This window comes from Ranitomeya variabilis, chromosome 2 (genome assembly GCF_051348905.1).
Source record: "Ranitomeya variabilis isolate aRanVar5 chromosome 2, aRanVar5.hap1, whole genome shotgun sequence".
In the NCBI taxonomy this organism is placed as follows: Eukaryota; Metazoa; Chordata; class Amphibia; order Anura; family Dendrobatidae; genus Ranitomeya; species Ranitomeya variabilis.
The window spans coordinates 1,112,333,400-1,112,357,173 of NC_135233.1; the positions used below are offsets into that span (position 1 = coordinate 1,112,333,400).

Here is a 23,774-nt window from a genome sequence, read left to right on the forward strand (position 1 = left end):
TTATTTTAATGAAATAAACACACAGGTTGTTTTAATATTTTATTGCTCTCTCAATCCACCTGAAGACCCTCGCTTGGCAAAATAATAAACCAACAATATACATACCTTCTGATGAACTGTCACGTCCCACGAAGTAAATCCATCTGAAGGGGTTAAATCAATTTACAGGCAGGAGCTGTGCTAAAGCACTCGCTCGTGCCTGTAAACCCCGGGTACTGAAAGGAAAGCTGGAGAAGACACTGGAGAAGACAGTGAATTGATTCAGAAGGATCTAGTGAAGCTTGAACAATGGGCAGCAACTAAGGGTGCTTTCACACTAGCGTCGTACGATGCACGTCGCAATGCGTCGTTTTGGAGAAAAACGCATCCTGCAAAGTTGTCTGCAGGATGCGTTTTTTCTCCATAGACTTGCATTAGCGACGCATTGCCACACGTCGCGCGACGGATGCGTCGTGTTGTGGCGGACCGTCGGCACAAAAAAACGTTCCATGTAACGTTTTTTGTGCATCGTGTCCGCAATTTCCGACCGTGCATGCGTGGCTGAGACTTCACCTCCTCCTCCCCGGACATTACAATGGGGCAGCGGATGCGTTGTAAAACTGCATCCGCTGCCCCCATTGTGCTTTTTTTTTTCCACAGCATACGTCGGTACGTCGTACAACGCTAGTATGAAACTAGCCTAAGAATGGTGTTTACCGAGGAGAAATGCAAGATTCTACATCAGGGCAAGAAAAACGAAAATTACATTGACAGACTGGCAGAAATAGAACTAAGCAACAGCACGTGTCTGTATCTGGTGACCGGGGCCCTCGCTCCTCCTGTATCTGGTGACCGGGGCCCTCGCTCCTCCTGTAGCTGGTGACCGGGGCCCTCGCTCCTCCTGTAGCTGGTGACCGGGGCCCTCGCTCCTCCTGTAGCTGGTGACCGGGGCCCTCGCTCCTCCTGTAGCTAGTGACCGGGGCCCTCGCTCCTCCTGTAGCTGGTGACCGGGGCCCTCGCTCCTCCTGTAGCTGGTGACCGGGGCCCTCGCTCCTCCTGTAGCTGGTGACCGGGGCCCTCGCTCCTCCTGTATCTGGTGATCGGGGCCCTCGCTCCTCCTCTATCTGGTGATCGGGGCCCTCGCTCCTCCTCTATCTGGTGATCGGGGCCCTCGCTCCTCCTCTATCTGGTGATCGGGGCCCTCGCTCCTCCTCTATCTGGTGATCGGGGCCCTCGCTCCTCCTGTAGCTGGTGATCGGGGCCCTCGCTCCTCCTGTAGCTGGTGATCGGGGCCCTCGCTCCTCCTGTAGCTGGTGATCGGGGTCCTCGCTCCTCCTGTAGCTGGTGATCGGGGTCCTCGCTCCTCCTGTATCTGGTGATCGGGGCCCTCGCTCCTCCTCTATCTGGTGATCGGGGCCCTCGCTCCTCCTCTATCTGGTGATCGGGGCCCTCGCTCCTCCTCTATCTGGTGATCGGGGCCCTCGCTTCTCCTGTAGCTGGTAATCGGGGCCCTCGCTCCTCCTGTAGCTGGTGATCGGGGCCCTCGCTCCTCCTGTAGCTGGTGATCGGGGTCCTCGCTCCTCCTGTAGCTGGTGATCGGGGTCCTCGCTCCTCCTGTATCTGGTGATCGGGGCCCTCGCTCCTCCTGTAGCTGGTGACCGGGGCCCTCGCTCCTCCTCTATCTGGTGATCGGGGCCCTCGCTCCTCCTGTATCTGGTGATCGGGGCCCTCGCTCCTCCTGTAGCTGGTGACCGGGGCCCTCGCTCCTCCTGTAGCTGGTGATCGGGGCCCTCGCTCCTCCTGTAGCTGGTGATCGGGGTCCTCGCTCCTCCTGTAGCTGGTGATCGGGGTCCTCGCTCCTCCTGTATCTGGTGATCGGGGCCCTCACTCCTCCTGTATCTGGTGATCGGGGCCCTCACTCCTCTTGTATCTGGTGATCGGGGCCCTCACTGTTATGGTTCTCAATGGCAAGAGAACATAGCCCAGCAAACATACGAACTAGCTCTTGGAAGGATGGAGACTAAACTGACCATGAACTAAACCTGCCGCACAACTAACAGTAGCCGGGTAGCGTAGCCTGCGTTTTATCCCTAGACGCCCAGCGCCGGCCGGAGGACTAACTAATCCTGGCAGAGGAAAATATAGTCCTGGCTCACCTCTAGAGAAATTTCCCCGAAAGGCAGACAGAGGCCCCCACAAATATTGGCGGTGATTTTAGATGAAATGACAAACGTAGTATGAAAATAGGTTTAGCAAAATTGAGGTCCGCTTACTAGATAGCAGGAAGACAGAAAGGGCACTTTCATGGTCAGCTGAAAACCCTATCAAAATACCATCCTGAAATTACTTTAAGACTCTAGTATTAACTCATAACATCAGAGTGGCAATTTCAGATCACAAGAGCTTTCCAGACACAGAAACGAAACTACAGCTGTGAACTGGAACAAAATGCAAAAACAAACAAGGACTAAGTCCAACTTAGCTGGGAGTTGTCTAGCAGCAGGAACATGCACAGAAAGGCTTCTGATTACAATGTTGACCGGCATGGAAGTGACAGAGGAGCAAGGCTAAATAGCGACTCCCACATCCTGATGGAAACAGGTGAACAGAGAGGATGATGCACACCAGTTCAATTCCACCAGTGGCCACCGGGGGAGCCCAAAATCCAATTTCACAACAGTACCCCCCCCTCAAGGAGGGGGCACCGAACCCTCACCAGAACCACCAGGGCGATCAGGATGAGCCCTATGAAAGGCACGGACCAAATCGGAGGCATGAACATCAGAGGCAGTCACCCAAGAATTATCCTCCTGACCGTATCCCTTCCATTTGACCAGATACTGGAGTCTCCGTCTGGAAACACGGGAGTCCAAGATTTTTTCCACAACGTACTCCAACTCGCCCTCAACCAACACCGGAGCAGGAGGCTCAACGGAAGGCACAACCGGTACCTCATACCTGCGCAATAATGACCGATGAAAAACATTATGAATAGAAAAAGATGCAGGGAGGTCCAAACGGAAGGACACAGGGTTAAGAATCTCCAATATCTTGTACGGGCCGATGAACCGAGGCTTAAACTTGGGAGAAGAAACCCTCATAGGGACAAAACGAGAAGACAACCACACCAAGTCCCCAACACAAAGCCGAGGACCAACACGACGCCGGCGGTTGGCAAAAAGCTGAGTCTTCTCCTGGGACAACTTCAAATTGTCCACTACCTGCCCCCAAATCTGATGCAACCTCTCCACCACAGCATCCACTCCAGGACAATCCGAAGATTCCACCTGACCAGAAGAAAATCGAGGATGAAACCCCGAATTACAGAAAAAGGGAGACACCAAGGTGGCAGAACTGGCCCGATTATTGAGGGCAAACTCCGTTAAAGGCAAAAAAGCAACCCAATCATCCTGATCTGCAGACACAAAACACCTCAAATATGTCTCCAAGGTCTGATTCGTCCGCTCGGTCTGGCCATTAGTCTGAGGATGGAAAGCAGACGAGAAAGACAAATCTATGCCCATCCTAACACAGAATGCTCGCCAAAATCTAGACACGAATTGGGTACCTCTGTCAGAAACGATATTCTCCGGAATACCATGCAAACGGACCACATTTTGAAAAAACAGAGGAACCAACTCGGAAGAAGAAGGCAACCTAGGCAGGGGAACCAAATGGACCATCTTAGAGAAACGATCACACACCACCCAGATGACAGACATCTTCTGAGAAACAGGAAGATCCGAAATAAAATCCATCGAGATGTGCGTCCAGGGCCTCTTCGGGATAGGCAAGGGCAACAACAATCCACTAGCCCGAGAACAACAAGGCTTGGCCCGAGCACAAACGTCACAAGACTGCACGAAGCCTCGCACATCTCGAGACAGGGAAGGCCACCAGAAGGACCTTGCCACCAAATCCCTGGTACCAAAGATTCCAGGATGACCTGCCAACGCAGAAGAATGAACCTCAGAAATGACTTTACTGGTCCAATCGTCAGGAACAAACAGTCTACCAGGTGGGCAACGATCAGGTCTATCCGCCTGAAACTCCTGCAAGGCCCGTCGCAGGTCTGGAGAAACGGCAGACAATATCACTCCATCCTTAAGGATACCTGTAGGTTCAGAATTACCAGGGGAGTCAGGCTCAAAACTCCTAGAAAGGGCATCCGCCTTAACATTCTTAGAACCCGGCAGGTAGGACACCACAAAATTAAACCGAGAGAAAAACAACGACCAGCGCGCCTGTCTAGGATTCAGGCGTCTGGCGGACTCAAGATAAATTAGATTTTTGTGGTCAGTCAATACCACCACCTGATGTCTAGCCCCCTCAAGCCAATGACGCCACTCCTCAAAAGCCCACTTCATGGCCAAAAGCTCCCGATTCCCAACATCATAATTCCGCTCGGCGGGCGAAAATTTACGCGAGAAAAAAGCACAAGGTCTCATCACGGAGCAATCGGAACTTCTCTGCGACAAAACCGCCCCAGCTCCGATTTCAGAAGCGTCGACCTCAACCTGAAAAGGAAGAGCAACATCAGGCTGACGCAACACAGGGGCGGAAGAAAAGCGGCGCTTAAGCTCCCGAAAGGCCTCCACAGCAGCAGGGGACCAATCAGCAACATCAGCACCCTTCTTAGTCAAATCAGTCAATGGTTTAACAACATCAGAAAAACCAGCAATAAATCGACGATAAAAGTTAGCAAAGCCCAAAAATTTCTGAAGACTCTTAAGAGAAGAGGGTTGCGTCCAATCACAAATAGCCTGAACCTTGACAGGATCCATCTCGATGGAAGAGGGGGAAAAAATATATCCCAAAAAGGAAATCTTTTGAACCCCAAAAACGCACTTAGAACCCTTCACACACAAGGAATTAGACCGCAAAACCTGAAAAACCCTCCTGACCTGCTGGACATGAGAGTCCCAGTCATCCGAAAAAATCAAAATATCATCCAGATACACAATCATAAATTTATCCAAATAATCACGGAAAATGTCATGCATAAAGGACTGAAAGACTGAAGGGGCATTTGAAAGACCAAAAGGCATCACCAAATACTCAAAGTGGCCCTCGGGCGTATTAAATGCGGTTTTCCACTCATCCCCCTGCTTAATTCGCACCAAATTATACGCCCCACGAAGATCTATCTTAGAGAACCACTTGGCCCCCTTTATGCGAGCAAACAAATCAGTCAGCAGTGGCAACGGATATTGATATTTAACCGTGATTTTATTCAAAAGCCGATAATCAATGCACGGCCTCAAAGAGCCATCTTTCTTAGCCACAAAGAAAAAACCGGCTCCTAAGGGAGATGACGAAGGACGAATATGTCCCTTTTCCAAGGACTCCTTTATATATTCTCGCATAGCAGCATGTTCAGGCACAGACAGATTAAATAAACGACCCTTAGGGTATTTACTACCCGGAATCAAATCTATGGCACAATCGCACTCCCGGTGCGGAGGTAATGAACCAAGCTTAGGTTCTTCAAAAACGTCACGATATTCAGTCAAGAATTCAGGAATCTCAGAGGGAATAGATGATGAAATGGAAACCACAGGTACATCCCCATGCATCCCCTTACATCCCCAGCTTAACACAGACATAGCTTTCCAGTCAAGGACTGGGTTATGAGATTGCAGCCATGGCAATCCAAGCACCAACACATCATGTAGGTTATACAGCACAAGAAAGCGAATAATCTCCTGGTGATCCGGATTAATCCGCATAGTTACTTGTGTCCAGTATTGTGGTTTATTGCTAGCCAATGGGGTGGAGTCAATCCCCTTCAGGGGTATAGGAGTTTCAAGAGGCTCCAAATCATACCCACAGCGTTTGGCAAAGGACCAATCCATAAGACTCAAAGCGGCGCCAGAGTCGACATAGGCATCCGCGGTAATAGATGATAAAGAACAAATCAGGGTCACAGATAGAATAAACTTAGACTGTAAAGTGCCAATTGAAACAGACTTATCAAGCTTCTTAGTACGCTTAGAGCATGCTGATATAACATGAGTTGAATCACCGCAATAGAAGCACAACCCATTTTTTCGTCTAAAATTCTGCCGTTCACTTCTGGACAGAATTCTATCACATTGCATATTCTCTGGCGTCTTCTCAGTAGACACCGCCAAATGGTGCACAGGTTTGCGCTCCCGCAGACGCCTATCGATCTGGATAGCCATTGTCATGGACTCATTCAGACCCGCAGGCACAGGGAACCCCACCATAACATCCTTAATGGCATCAGAGAGACCCTCTCTGAAATTCGCCGCCAGGGCGCACTCATTCCACTGAGTAAGCACAGCCCATTTACGGAATTTCTGGCAGTATATTTCAGCTTCGTCTTGCCCCTGAGATAGGGACATCAAGGCCTTTTCCGCCTGAAGTTCTAACTGAGGTTCCTCATAAAGCAACCCCAAGGCCAGAAAAAACGCATCCACATTGAGCAACGCAGGATCCCCTGGAGCCAATGCAAAAGCCCAATCCTGAGGGTCGCCCCGGAGCAAAGAAATCACAATCCTGACCTGCTGAGCAGGATCTCCAGCAGAGCGAGATTTCAGGGACAAAAACAACTTGCAATTATTTTTGAAATTTTGAAAGCAAGATCTATTCCCCGAGAAAAATTCAGGCAAAGGAATTCTAGGTTCAGATATAGGAACATGAACAACAAAATCTTGTAAATTTTGAACTTTCGTGGTGAGATTATTCAAACCTGCAGCTAAACTCTGAATATCCATTTTAAACAGGTGAACACAGAGCCATTCCAGGATTAGAAGGAGAGAGAGAGAGAAAGGCTGCAATATAGGCAGACTTGCAAGAGATTCAATTACAAGCACACTCAGAACTGAGAAAAAAAAAAAAAAAAAATCTTCAGCAGACTTCTCTTTTCTCTCCTTTCTCTGTCAATTAATTTAACCCTTGCGGCCGGTCAAACTGTTATGGTTCTCAATGGCAAGAGAACATAGCCCAGCAAACATACGAACTAGCTCTTGGAAGGATGGAGACTAAACTGACCATGAACTAAACCTGCCGCACAACTAACAGTAGCCGGGTAGCGTAGCCTGCGTTTTATCCCTAGACGCCCAGCGCCGGCCGGAGGACTAACTAATCCTGGCAGAGGAAAATATAGTCCTGGCTCACCTCTAGAGAAATTTCCCCGAAAGGCAGACAGAGGCCCCCACAAATATTGGCGGTGATTTTAGATGAAATGACAAACGTAGTATGAAAATAGGTTTAGCAAAATTGAGGTCCGCTTACTAGATAGCAGGAAGACAGAAAGGGCACTTTCATGGTCAGCTGAAAACCCTATCAAAATACCATCCTGAAATTACTTTAAGACTCTAGTATTAACTCATAACATCAGAGTGGCAATTTCAGATCACAAGAGCTTTCCAGACACAGAAACGAAACTACAGCTGTGAACTGGAACAAAATGCAAAAACAAACAAGGACTAAGTCCAACTTAGCTGGGAGTTGTCTAGCAGCAGGAACATGCACAGAAAGGCTTCTGATTACAATGTTGACCGGCATGGAAGTGACAGAGGAGCAAGGCTAAATAGCGACTCCCACATCCTGATGGAAACAGGTGAACAGAGAGGATGATGCACACCAGTTCAATTCCACCAGTGGCCACCGGGGGAGCCCAAAATCCAATTTCACAACACCTCACTCCTCCTGTATCTGGTGATCGGGGCCCTCACTCCTCCTGTATCTGGTGATCGGGGCCCTCACTCCTCCTGTATCTGGTGATCGGGGCCCTCACTCCTCCTGTATCTGGTGATCGGGGCCCTCGCTCCTCCTGTATCTGGTGGTCGGGCCCTCGCTCCTCCTGTATCTGGTGATCGGGGCCCTCACTCCTCCTGTATCTGGTGATCGGGGCCCTCACTCCTCCTGTATCTGGTGATCGGGGCCCTCGCTCCTCCTGTATCTGGTGGTCGGGCCCTCACTCCTCCTGTATCTGGTGATCGGGGCCCTCACTCCTCCTGTATCTGGTGATCGGGGCCCTCACTCCTCCTGTATCTGGTGATCGGGGCCCTCACTCCTCCTGTATCTGGTGATCGGGGCCCTCGCTCCTCCTGTATCTGGTGATCGGGGCCCTCGCTCCTCCTGTATCTGGTGATCGGGGCCCTCACTCCTCCTGTATCTGGTGATCGGGGCCCTCACTCCTCCTGTATCTGGTGGTCGGGCCCTCGCTCCTCCTGTATCTGGTGATCGGGGCCCTCACTCCTCTTTTATCTGGTGATCGGGGCCCTCACTCCTCCTGTAGCTGGTGATCGGGGCCCTCGCTCCTCCTGTATCTGGTGATCGGGGCCCTCACTCCTCCTGTATCTGGTGATCGGGGCCCTCACTCCTCCTGTATCTGGTGATCGGGGCCCTCGCTCCTCCTGTATCTGGTGATCGGGGCCCTCACTCCTCCTGTATCTGGTGATCGGGGCCCTCACTCCTCTTGTATCTGGTGATCGGGGCCCTCGCTCCTCCTGTATCTGGTGATCGGGGCCCTCGCTCCTCCTGTATCTGGTGATCGGGGCCCTCGCTCCTCCTGTATCTGGTGATCGGGGCCCTCACTCCTCCTGGTATCTGATGATCGGGACCCTCACTCCTCTTGTATCTGGTGATCGGGGCCCTCACTCCTCCTGTATCTGGTGATCGGGGCCCTCACTCCTCTTGTATCTGGTGATCAGGGCCCTCACTCCTCCTGTATCTGGTGATCGGGGTCCTCACTCCTGTATCTGGTGATCGGGGCCCTCACTGCTCCTGTATCTGGTGATCGGGGCCCTCATTCCTCCTGTATCTGGTGATCGGGGCCCTCACTCCTCCTGTATCTGGTGATCGGGGCCCTCACTCCTCCTGTATCTGGTGATCGGGGCCCTCACTGCTCCTGTATCTGGTGATCGGGGCCCTCACTGCTCCTGTATCTGGTGATCGGGGCCCTCACTCCTCCTGTATCTGGTGATCGGGGCCCTCACTCCTCTTGTATCTGGTGATCGGGGCCCTCATTCCTCTTGTATCTGGTGATCGGGGCCCTCACTCCTCCTGTATCTGGTGATCGGGGCCCTCACTCCTCCTGTATCTGGTGATCGGGGCCCTCACTCCTCCTATATCTGGTGATCGGGGCCCTCACTCCTCCTGTATCTGGTGATCGGGGCCCTCACTCCTCCTGTATCTGGTGATCGGGGCCCTCACTCCTCCTGTATCTGGTGATCGGGGCCCTCGCTCCTCCTGTATCTGGTGATCGGGGCCCTCACTCCTCTTGTATCTGGTGATCGGGGCCCTCACCCCTCCTGTATCTGGTGATCGGGGCCCTCACTCCTCCTGTATCTGGTGATCGGGGCCCTCACTCCTCCTGTATCTGGTGATCGGGGCCCTCGCTCCTCCTGTATCTGGTGATCGGGGCCCTCGCTCCTCCTGTATCTGGTGATCGGGGCCCTCGCTCCTCCTGTATCTGGTGATCGGGGCCCTCACTCCTCCTGTATCTGGTGATCGGGGCCCTCACTCCTCCTGTATCTGGTGATCGGGGCCCTCGCTCCTCCTGTATCTGGTGATCGGGGCCCTCGCTCCTCCTGTATCTGGTGATCGGGGCCCTCGCTCCTCCTGTATCTGGTGATCGGGGCCCTCGCTCCTCCTGTATCTGGTGATCGGGGCCCTCGCTCCTCTTGTATCTGGTGATCGGGGCCCTCACTCCTCCTGTATCTGGTGATCGGGGCCCTCACTCCTCCTGTATCTGGTGATCGGGGCCCTCACTCCTCCTGTATCTGGTGATCGGGGCCCTCACTCCTCCTGTATCTGGTGATCGGGGCCCTCACTCCTCTTGTATCTGGTGATCGGGGCCCTCACTCCTCTTGTATCTGGTGATCGGGGCCCTCACTCCTCCTGTATCTGGTGAGCGGGGCCCTCGCTCCTCCTGTATCTGGTGATTGGGGCCCTCACTACTCCTGTATCTGGTGATCGGGGCACTCACTCCTCTTGTATCTGGTGATCGGGGCCCTCACTCCTCCTGTATCTGGTGATCGGGGCCCTCACTTCTCTTGTATCTGGTGATCGGGGCCCTCACTCCTCCTGTATCTGGTGGTCGGGGCCCTGACTCCCATTGTATCTGGTGATCGGGGCCCTCACTCCTCTTGTATCTGGTGATCGGGGCCCTCACTCCTCCTGTATCTGGTGATCGGGGCCCTCACTCCTCTTGTATCTGGTGATCGGGGCCCTCACTCCTCTTGTATCTGGTGATCGGGGCCCTCACTCCTCCTGTATCTGGTGATCGGGGCCCTCGCTCCTCCTGTATCTGGTGATCGGGGCCCTCACTCCTCTTGTATCTGGTGATCGGGGCCCTCACTCCTCCTGTATCTGGTGATCGGGGCCCTCGCTCCTCCTGTATCTGGTGATCGGGGCCCTCGCTCCTCCTGTATCTGGTGATCGGGGCCCTCACTCCTCCTGTATCTGGTGATCGGGGCCCTCACTCCTCCTGTATCTGGTGATCGGGGTCCTCACTCCTCTTGTATCTGGTGATCGGGGCCCTCATTCCTCCTGTATCTGGTGATCGGGGCCCTCATTCCTCCTGTATCTGGTGATCGGGGCCCTCACTCCTCTTGTATCTGGTGATCGGGGCCCTCACTCCTCCTGTATCTGGTGATCGGGGCCCTCACTCCTCCTGTATCTGGTGATCGGGGCCCTCGCTCCTCCTGTATCTGGTGATCGGGGCCCTCACTCCTCCTGTATCTGGTGATCGGGGCCCTCGCTCCTCTTGTATCTGGTGATCGGGGTCCTCGCTCCTCCTGTATCTGGTGATCGGGGCCCTCGCTCCTCCTGTATCTGGTGATCGGGGCCCTCGCTCCTCCTGTATCTGGTGATCGGGGCCCTCGCTCCTCCTGTATCTGGTGATCGGGGCCCTCACTCCTCCTGTATCTGGTGATCGGGGCCCTCACTCCTCCTGTATCTGGTGATCGGGGCCCTCACTCCTCCTGTATCTGGTGATCGGGGCCCTCACTCCTCCTGTATCTGGTGATCGGGGCCCTCGCTCCTCCTGTATCTGGTGATCGGGGCCCTCACTCCTCCTGTATCTGGTGATCGGGGCCCTCATTCCTCCTGTATCTGGTGATCGGGGGCCCTCGCTCCTCCTGTATCTGGTGATCGGGGCCCTCACTCCTCCTGTATCTGGTGATCGGGGCCCTCGCTCCTCCTGTATCTGGTGATCGGGGCCCTCACTCCTCCTGTATCTGGTGATCGGGGCCCTCGCTCCTCTTGTATCTGGTGATCGGGGTCCTCGCTCCTCCTGTATCTGGTGATCGGGGCCCTCGCTCCTCCTGTATCTGGTGATCGGGGCCCTCACTCCTCTTGTATCTGGTGATCGGGGCCCTCACTCCTCCTGTATCTGGTGATCGGGGCCCTCGCTCCTCCTGTATCTGGTGATCGGGGCCCTCGCTCCTCCTGTATCTGGTGATCGGGGCCCTCACTCCTCCTGTATCTGGTGATCGGGGCCCTCACTCCTCCTGTATCTGGTGATCGGGGCCCTCATTCCTCCTGTATCTGGTGATCGGGGCCCTCATTCCTCCTGTATCTGGTGATCGGGGCCCTCACTCCTCTTGTATCTGGTGATCGGGGCCCTCACTCCTCCTGTATCTGGTGATCGGGGCCCTCACTCCTCCTGTATCTGGTGATCGGGGCCCTCACTCCTCCCGTTATTGTGATGTCCCCTCTGATGTAAACTGCTTTGGACTGTACGGGGCGCTACAGAAATAACTCATTATGGTAAGCCTGTGGATGTGAAGTTAAATCCCTTAAAAAGCAGAAAAACCATGAAAAATCTAGATGAGCATCCGGGAATCTCCGCAGTGCGGCCGCACCTGTCTACACTGACCTCTGGCGGCTGCGAGAAGTCACTACAGCTGATCACATGGTACTGACGTCATCACCCGGTGAGTAGCTGTAGTGAATAACCGCAGCCACCAGAGGTCAGTGCAGACTCTAACCCTACAGAGCCCCGCCCCGAGGTCACATGGTGCTGACGTCACCACAGGTCCTGCAGGTCTCGCAGTGCAGTGGGTGCCTGCTATTGTCTCTGGTGTCAGCCGCTGCACACAGGACGTCTTCACACGGCTGCGGCCTCTCTGCGGTATCAGGTGAGGTGACAGCAGCCAGGACTCGGGCGCGGCTCTCACACAGGCTGTGCAGTCATGGCTTCCTCTCTCATGGCACAGAGTGGCCGGTTGTCCGGTGTTCTGCTCCCTCCCTGCAGTCTGTGTGTCCTCCCCGCGGGCCGCACACTGTCAGGACGGAGGCACCGCCCCCTTGTCTCCTCTGGAGGAGGGTCCGCCCCCTTGTCTCCTCTGTTAGAGGGACCGCCCCCTTGTCTCCTCTGGAGGAGGGTCCGCCCCCTTGTCTCCTCTGGAAGAGGGACCGCCCCCTTTTCTCCTCTGGATAAGGGACCGCCCCCTTGTCTAATGAGATTGGACCTCCCAGACACGGGGATACACCGCCATCACTACTGTAATGTCCTATACGTAATCCTCCCAGACACGGGGATACACCGCCATCACTACTGTAATGTCCTATACGTAATCCTCCCAGACACGGGGATACACCGCCATCACTACTGTAATGTCCTATACGTGGTCCTCCCAGACACGGGGATACACCGTCATCACTACTGTAATGTCCTATACGTGATCCTCCCAGACACGGAGATACACCGCCATCACTACTGTAATGTCCTATACGTAATCCTCCCAGACACGGGGATACACCGCCATCACTACTGTAATGTCCTATACGTGATCCTCCCAGACACGGGGATACACCGCCATCACTACTGTAATGTCCTATACGTGATCCTCCCAGACACGGAGATACACCGCCATCACTACTGTAATGTCCTATACGTGGTCCTCCCAGACACGGGGATACACCGCCATCACTGCTGTAATGTCCTATACGTGGTCCTCCCAGACACGGGGATACACCGCCATCACTACTGTAATGTCCTATACGTGGTCCTACCAGACACGAGGATACACCGCCATCACTACTGTAATGTCCTATACGTGATCCTCCCAGACACGGGGATACACCGCCATCACTACTGTAATGTCCTATACGTAATCCTCCCAGACACGGGGATACACCGCCATCACTGCTGTAATGTCCTATACGTGGTCCTCCCAGACACGGGGATACACCGCCATCACTACTGTAATGTCCTATACGTAATCCTCCCAGACACGAGGATACACCGCCATCACTACTGTAATGTCCTATACGTGGTCCTCCCAGACACGGGGATACACCGCCATCACTACTGTAATGTCCTATACGTGGTCCTCCCAGACACGAGGATACACCGCCATCACTACTGTAATGTCCTATACGTAATCCTCCCAGACACGGGGATACACCGCCATTACTACTGTAATGTCCTATACGTAATCCTCCCAGACACGGGGATACACCGCCATCACTACTGTAATGTCCTATACGTGGTCCTCCCAGACGCGGGGATACACCGCCATCACTACTGTAATGTCCTATACGTAATCCTCCCAGACACGGGGATACACCGCCATCACTACTGTAATGTCCTATACGTAATCCTCCCAGACACGGGGATACACCGCCATCACTACTGTAATGTCCTATACGTAATCCTCCCAGACACGAGGATACACCGCCATCACTACTGTAATGTCCTATACGTGGTCCTCCCAGACACGGGGATACACCGCCATCACTACTGTAATGTCCTATACATGGTCCTCCCAGACACGGGGATACACCGCCATCACTACTGTAATGTCCTATACGTAATCCTCCCAGACACGGGGATACACCGCCATCACTACTGTAATGTCCTATACATAATCCTCCCAGACACGGGGATACACCGCCATCACTACTGTAATGTCCTATACGTAATCCTCCCAGACACGGGAATACACCGCCATCACTACTGTAATGTCCTATACATAATCCTCCCAGACACGGGGATACACCGCCATCACTACTGTAATGTCCTATACGTAATCCTCCCAGACACGAGGATACACCGCCATCACTACTGTAATGTCCTATACGTGGTCCTCCCAGACACGGGGATACACCGCCATCACTACTGTAATGTCCTATACGTGGTCCTCCCAGACACGAGGATACACCGCCATCACTACTGTAATGTCCTATACGTAATCCTCCCAGACACGGGGATACACCGCCATTACTACTGTAATGTCCTATACGTAATCCTCCCAGACACAGGGATACACCGCCATCACTACTGTAATGTCCTATACATAATCCTCCCAGACACGGGGATACACCGCCATCACTACTGTAATGTCCTATACGTAATCCTCCCAGACACGGGGATACACCGCCATCACTACTGTAATGTCCTATACGTAATCCTCCCAGACACGAGGATACACCGCCATCACTACTGTAATGTCCTATACGTGGTTCTCCCAGACACGAGGATACACCGCCATCACTACTGTAATGTCCTATACGTAATCCTCCAGACACGAGGATACACCGCCATCACTACTGTAATGTCCTATACGTAATCCTCCCAGACACGGGGATACGCCGCCATCACTACTGTAATGTCCTATACGTGGTCCTCCCAGACACGAGGATACACCGCCATCACTACTGTAATGTCCTATACGTGGTCCTCCCAGACACGGGGATACACCGCCATTACTACTGTAATGTCCTATACGTAATCCTCCCAGACACAGGGATACACCGCCATCACTACTGTAATGTCCTATACGTAATCCTCCCAGACACGGGGATACACCGCCATCACTACTGTAATGTCCTATACGTAATCCTCCCAGACACGGGGATACACCGCCATCACTACTGTAATGTCCTATACGTAATCCTCCCAGACACGGGGATACGCCGCCATCACTACTGTAATGTCCTATACGTGGTCCTCCCAGACACGAGGATACACCGCCATCACTACTGTAATGTCCTATACGTAATCCTCCCAGACACGGGGATACACCGCCATCACTACTGTAATGTCCTATACGTGGTCCTCCCAGACACGAGGATACACCGCCATCACTACTGTAATGTCCTATACGTAATCCTCCCAGACACGAGGATACACCGCCATCACTACTGTAATGTCCTATACATAATCCTCCCAGACACAGGGATACACCGCCATCACTACTGTAATGTCCTATACGTAATCCTCCCAGATACAGGGATACACCGCCATCACTACTGTAATGTCCTATACGTAATCCTCCCAGACACGGGGATACGCCGCCATCACTACTGTAATGTCCTATACGTGGTCCTCCCAGACACGGGGATACACCGCCATCACTACTGTAATGTCCTATACGTAATCCTCCCAGACACGGGGATACACCGCCATCACTACTGTAATGTCCTATACGTGGTCCTCCCAGACACGAGGATACACCGCCATCACTACTGTAATGTCCTATACGTAATCCTCCCAGACACGAGGATACACCGCCATCACTACTGTAATGTCCTATACGTAATCCTCCCAGACACGAGGATACACCGCCATCACTACTGTAATGTCCTATACGTGGTCCTCCCAGACACGGGGATACACCGCCATCACTACTGTAATGTCCTATACGTGGTCCTCCCAGACACGAGGATACACCGCCATCACTACTGTAATGTCCTATACGTAATCCTCCCTGACACGAGGATACACCGCCATCACTACTGTAATGTCCTATACATAATCCTCCCAGACACGAGCATACACCGCCATCACTACTGTAATGTCCTATACGTGGTCCTCCCAGACACGGGGAAACACCGCCATCACTACTGTAATGTCCTATACGTGATCCTCCCAGACACGGGGATACACCGCCATCACTACTGTAATGTCCTATACGTAATCCTCCCAGACACGGGGATACACCGCCATCACTACTGTAATGTCCTATACGTAATCCTCCCAGACACGAGGATACACCGCCATCACTACTGTAATGTCCTATACGTGGTCCTCCCAGACACGGGGATACACCGCCATCACTACTGTAATGTCCTATACGTAATCCTCCCAGACACGGGGATACACCGCCATCACTACTGTAATGTCCTATACGTAATCCTCCCAGACACGGGGATACACCGCCATCACTACTGTAATGTCCTATACGTGGTCCTCCCAGACACGGGGATACACCGCCATCACTACTGTAATGTCCTATACGTAATCCTCCCAGACACGGGGATACACCGCCATCACTACTGTAATGTCCTATACGTAATCCTCCCAGACACGGGGATACACCGCCATCACTACTGTAATGTCCTATACGTAATCCTCCCAGACACGGGGATACACCGCCATCACTACTGTAATGTCCTATACGTGGTCCTCCCAGACACGAGGATACACCGCCATCACTACTGTAATGTCCTATACGTAATCCTCCCAGACACGGGGATACACCGCCATCACTACTGTAATGTCCTATACGTGATCCTCCCAGACACGAGGATACACCGCCATCACTACTGTAATATCCTATACGTAATCCTCCCAGACACGGGGATACACCGCCATCACTACTGTAATGTTTTATACGTAATCCTCCCAGACACGAGGATACACCGCCATCACTACTGTAATGTCCTATACGTAACCCTCCCAGACACGAGGATACACCGCCATCACTACTGTAATGTCCTATACGTAATCCTCCCAGACACGAGGATACACCGCCATCACTACTGTAATATCCTATACGTAATCCTCCCAGACACGAGGATATACCGCCATCACTACTGTAATGTCCTATACGTAATCCTCCCAGACACGGGGATACACCGCCATCACTACTGTAATGTCCTATACGTGATCCTCCCAGACACGAGGATACACCGCCATCACTACTGTAATGTCCTATACGTAATCCTCCCAGACACGGGGATACACCGCCATCACTACTGTAATGTCCTATACGTAACCCTCCCAGACACGAGGATACACCGCCATCACTACTGTAATGTCCTATACGTAATCCTCCCAGACACGAGGATACACCGCCATCACTACTGTAATGTCCTATACGTGGTCCTCCCAGACACGGGGATACACCGCCATCACTACTGTAATGTCCTATACGTAATCCTCCCAGACACGGGGATACACCGCCATCACTACTGTAATGTCCTATACGTAATCCTCCCAGACACGAGGATACACCGCCATCACTACTGTAATGTCCTATACGTAATCCTCCCAGACACGAGGATACACCGCCATCACTACTGTAATGTCCTATACGTAATCCTCCCAGACACGAGGTTACACCGCCATCACTACTGTAATGTCCTATACGTAATCCTCCCAGACACGGGGATACACCGCCATCACTACTGTAATGTCCTATACGTAATCCTCCCAGACACGGGGATACACCGCCGTCACTACTGTAATGTCCTATACGTGGTCCTCCCAGACACGGGGATACACCGCCATCACTACTGTAATGTCCTATACGTGATACTCCCAGACACGGGGATACACCGCCATCACTACTGTAATGTCCTATATGTGATCCTCCCAGACACAGGGATACACCGCCATCACTACTGTAATGTCCTATACGTAATCCTTCCAGACACGGGGATACACCGCCATCACTACTGTAATGTCCTATACGTAATCCTCCCAGACACGGGGATACACCGCCATCACTACTGTAATGTCCTATACGTAATCCTCCCAGACACGGGGATACACCGCCATCACTACTGTAATGTCCTATACGTGATCCTCCCAGACACGAGGATACACCGCCATCACTACTGTAATGTCCTATACGTAATCCTCCCAGACACGGGGATACACCGCCATCACTACTGTAATGTCCTATACGTAATCCTCCCAGACACGGGGATACACCGCCATCACTACTGTAATGTCCTATACGTAATCCTCCCAGACACGAGGATACACCGCCATCACTACTGTAATGTCCTATACGTGGTCCTCCCAGACACGGGGATACACCGCCATCACTACTGTAATGTCCTATACGTAATCCTCCCAGACACGAGGATACACCGCCATCACTACTGTAATGTCCTATACGTAATCCTACCAGACACGGGGATACACCGCCATCACTACTGTAATGTCCTATACGTAATCCTCCCAGACACGAGGATACACCGCCATCACTACTGTAATGTCCTATACGTAATCCTCCCAGACACGAGGATACACCGCCATCACTACTGTAATGTCCTATACGTGGTCCTCCCAGACACGGGGATACACCGCCATCACTACTGTAATGTCCTATACGTAATCCTCCCAGACACAGGGATACACCGCCATCACTACTGTAATGTCCTATACGTGGTCCTCCCAGACACGAGGATACACCGCCATCACTACTGTAATGTCCTATACGTGATCCTCCCAGACACGAGGATACACCGCCATCACTACTGTAATGTCCTATACGTAATCCTCCCAGACACGGGGATACACCGCCATCACTACTGTAATGTCCTATACGTAATCCTCCCAGACACGGGGATACACCGCCATCACTACTGTAATGTCCTATACGTAATCCTCCCAGACACGAGGATACACCGCCATCACTACTGTAATGTCCTATATGTAATCCTCCCAGACATGGGGATACACCGCCATCACTACTGTAATGTCCTATACGTAATCCTCCCAGACACGGGGATACACCGCCATCACTACTGTAATGTCCTATATGTAATCCTCCCAGACACGGGGATACACCGCCATCACTACTGTAATGTCCTATACGTAATCCTCCCAGACACGAGGATACACCGCCATCACTACTGTAATGTCCTATACGTGGTCCTCCCACACACGGGGATACACCGCCATCACTACTGTAATGTCCTATACGTAATCCTCCCAGACACGAGGATACACCGCCATCACTACTGTAATGTCCTATACGTAATCCTCCCAGACACGGGGATACACCGCCATCACTACTGTAATGTCCTATACGTAATCCTCCCAGACACGAGGATACACCGCCATCACTACTGTAATGTCCTATACGTAATCCTCCCAGACACGGGGATACACCGCCATCACTACTGTAATGTCCTATACGTGGTCCTCCCAGACACGGGGATACACCGCCATCACTACTGTAATGTCCTATACGTAATCCTCCCAGACACGGAGATACACCGCCATCACTACTGTAATGTCCTATACGTAATCCTCCCAGACACGGGGATACACCGCCATCACTACTGTAAAGTCCTATACGTAATCCTCCCAGACACGGGGATACACCGCCATCACTACTGTAATGTCCTATACGTGGTCCTCCCAGACACGGGGATACACCGCCATCACTACTGTAATGTCCTATACGTAATCCTCCCAGACACGGAGATACACCGCCATCACTACTGTAATGTCCTATACGTGATCCTCCCAGACACGGGGATACACCGCCATCACTACTGTAATGTCCTATACGTAATCCTCCCAGACACGGGGATACACCGCCATCACTACTGTAATGTCCTATACGTGGTCCTCCCAGACACGGGGATACACCGCCATCACTACTGTAATGTCCTATACGTAATCCTCCCAGACACGGAGATACACCGCCATCACTACTGTAATGTCCTATACGTGATCCTCCCAGACACGGGGATACACCGCCATCACTACTGTAAAGTCCTATACGTGGTCCTCCCAGACACGAGGATACACCGCCATCACTACTGTAATGTCCTTTACGTAATCCTCCCAGACACGAGGATACACCGCCATCACTACTGTAATGTCCTATACGTGTTCCTCCCAGACACGAGGATACACCGCCATCACTACTGTAATGTCCTATACGTAATCCTCCCAGACACGGGGATACACCGCCATCACTACTGTAATGTCCTATACGTAATCCTCCCAGACACGGGGATACACCGCCATCACTACTGTAATGTGCTATACGTAATCCTCCCAGACACGGGGATACACCGCCATCACTACTGTAATGTCCTATACGTGGTCCTCCCAGACACGGGGATACACCGCCATCACTACTGTAATGTCCTATACGTGATCCTCCCAGACACGAGGATACACCGCCATCACTACTGTATTGTCCTATACGTAATCCTCCCAGACACGGGGATACACCGCCATCACTACTGTAATGTCCTATACGTAATCCTCCCAGACACGGGGATACACCGCCATCACTACTGTAATGTCCTATACGTAATCCTCCCAGACACGGGGATACACCGCCATCACTACTGTAATGTCCTATACGTGGTCCTCCCAGACACGGGGATACACCGCCATCACTACTGTATTGTCCTATACCTAATCCTCCCAGACACGGGGATACACCGCCATCACTACTGTAATGTCCTATACGTGATCCTCCCAGACACGGGGATACACCGCCATCACTACTGTAATGTCCTATACGTGATCCTCCCAGACACGGGGATACACCGCCATCACTACTGTAATGTCCTATACGTAATCCTCCCAGACACGAGGATACACCGCCATCACTACTGTAATGTCCTATACGTGGTCCTACCAGACACGGGGATACACCGCCATCACTACTGTAATGTCCTATACGTGGTCCTCCCAGACACGGGATACACCGCCATCACTACTGTAATGTCCTATACGTAATCCTCCCAGACACGAGGATACACCGCCATCACTACTGTAATGTCCTATACGTAATCCTCCCAGACACGAGGATACACCGCCATCACTACTGTAATGTCCTATACGTGGTCCTCCCAGACACGGGGATACACCACCATCACTACTGTAATGTCCTATACGTATTCCTCCCAGACACAGGGATACTCCGCCATCACTACTGTAATGTCCTATACGTAATCCTCCCAGACACGAGGATACACCGCCATCACTACTGTAATGTCCTATACGTGGTCCTCCCAGACACGAGGATACACCGCCATCACTACTGTAATGTCCTATACGTAATCCTCCCAGACACGGGGATACACCGCCATCACTACTGTAATGTCCTATACGTAATCCTCCCAGACACGGGGATACGCCGCCATCACTACTGTAATGTCCTATACGTAATCCTCCCAGACACGGGGATACGCCGCCATCACTACTGTAATGTCCTATACGTAATCCTCCCAGACACGGGGATACGCCGCCATCACTACTGTAATGTCCTATACGTGGTTCTCCCAGACACGGGGATACACCGCCATCACTACTGTAATGTCCTATACGTAATCCTCCCAGACACGAGGATACACCGCCGTCACTACTGTAATGTCCTATACGTGGTTCTCCCAGACACGGGGATACACCGCCATCACTACTGTAATGTCCTATACGTAATCCTCCCAGACACGGGGATACACCGCCATCACTACTGTAATGTCCTATACGTAATCCTCCCAGACACGGGGATACACCGCCATCACTACTGTAATGTCCTATACGTAATCCTCCCAGACACGGGGATACACCGCCATCACTACTGTAATGTCCTATACGTGGTTCTCCCAGACACGGGGATACACCGCCATCACTACTGTAATGTCCTATACGTAATCCTCCCAGACACGGGGATACACCGCCATCACTACTGTAATGTCCTATACGTGGTCCTCCCAGACACGGGGATACACCGCCATCACTACTGTAATGTCCTATACGTAATCCTCCCAGACACGGGGATACACCGCCATCACTACTGTAATGTCCTATACGTAATCCTCCCAGACACGAGGATACACCGCCATCACTACTGTAATGTCCTATACGTGGTCCTACCAGACACGGGGATACACCGCCATCACTACTGTAATGTCCTATACGTAATCCTCCCAGACACGAGGATACACCGCCATCACTACTGTAATGTCCTATACGTAATCCTCCCAGACACGAGGATACACCGCCATCACTACTGTAATGTCCTATACGTAATCCTCCCAGACACGAGGATACACCGCCATCACTACTGTAATGTCCTATACGTAATCCTCCCAGACACGGGGATACACCGCCATCACTACTGTAATGTCCTATACGTGGTCCTCCCAGACACGGGGATACACCGCCATCACTACTGTAATGTCCTATACGTAATCCTCCCAGACACGGGGATACACCGCCATCACTACTGTAATGTCCTATACGTAATCCTCCCAGACACGAGGATACACCGCCATCACTACTGTAATGTCCTATACGTGGTCCTCCCAGACACAGGGATACACCGCCATCACTACTGTAATGTCCTATACGTAATCCTCCCAGACACGAGGATACACCGCCATCACTACTGTAATGTCCTATACGTAATCCTCCCAGACACGAGGATACACCGCCATCACTACTGTAATGTCCTATACGTAATCCTCCCAGACACGAGGATACACCGCCATCACTACTGTAATGTCCTATACGTAATCCTCCAGACACGGGGATACACCGCCATCACTACTGTAATGTCCTATACGTAATCCTCCCAGACACGGGGATACACCGCCATCACTACTGTAATGTCCTATACGTAATTCTCCCAGACACGGGGATACACCGCCATCACTACTGTAATGTCCTATACGTGGTCCTCCCAGACACGGGGATACACCGCCGTCACTACTGTAATGTCCTATACGTGGTTCTCCCAGACACGGGGTTACGCCGCCATCACTACTGTAATGTCCTATACGTAATCCTCCCAGACACGAGGATACACCGCCATCACTACTGTAATGTCCTATACGTAATCCTCCCAGACACGGGGATACACCGCCATCACTACTGTAATGTCCTATACGTAATCCTCCCAGACACGAGGATACACCGCCATCACTACTGTAATGTCCTATACGTGATCCTCCCAGACACGGGGATACACCGCCATCACTACTGTAATGTCCTATACGTAATCCTCCCAGACACGAGGATACACCGCCATCACTACTGTAATGTCCTATACGTAATCCTCCCAGACACAGGGATACATCGCCATCACTACTGTAATGTCCTATACGTAATCCTCCCAGACACGGGGATACACCGCCATCACTACTGTAATGTCCTATACGTGGTCCTCCCAGACACGAGGATACACCGCCATCACTACTGTAATGTCCTATACGTAATCCTCCCAGACACGAGGATACACCGCCATCACTACTGTAATGTCCTATACGTAATCCTCCCAGACACGGGGATACACCGCCATCACTACTGTAATGTCCTATACGTAATCCTCCCAGACACGGGGATACACCGCCATCACTACTGTAATGTCCTATACGTAATCCTCCCAGACACGAGGATACACCGCCATCACTACTGTAATGTCCTATACGTAATCCTCCCAGACACGAGGATACACCGCCATCACTACTGTAATGTCCTATACGTGGTCCTCCCAGACACGGGGATACACCGCCATCACTACTGTAATGTCCTATACGTAATCCTCCCAGACACGGGGATACACCGCCATCACTACTGTAATGTCCTATACGTAATCCTCCCAGACACGGGGATACACCGCCATCACTACTGTAATGTCCTATACGTGGTCCTCCCAGACACGAGGATACACCGCCATCACTACTGTAATGTCCTATACGTAATCCTCCCAGACACGAGGATACACCGCCATCACTACTGTAATGTCCTATACGTAATCCTCCCAGACACGGGGATACACCGCCATCACTACTGTAATGTCCTATACGTAATCCTCCCAGAC

General features: G+C 52.1%; 1 protein-coding gene across 1 annotated transcript in view; it reads left to right on the plus strand.

Moving 5' to 3' along the window:
* The first annotated feature begins 11,987 nt into the window (after positions 1-11,987).
* The window catches only part of LOC143808887 (uncharacterized), a 121,554-nt gene continuing 109,767 nt past the window's right edge, over positions 11,988-23,774 (plus strand). The window contains exon 1 of the mRNA XM_077292061.1: positions 11,988-12,095. The gene's annotated coding sequence lies outside the window, so the exon portion shown is untranslated. The remainder of the gene's footprint in view (positions 12,096-23,774) is intronic.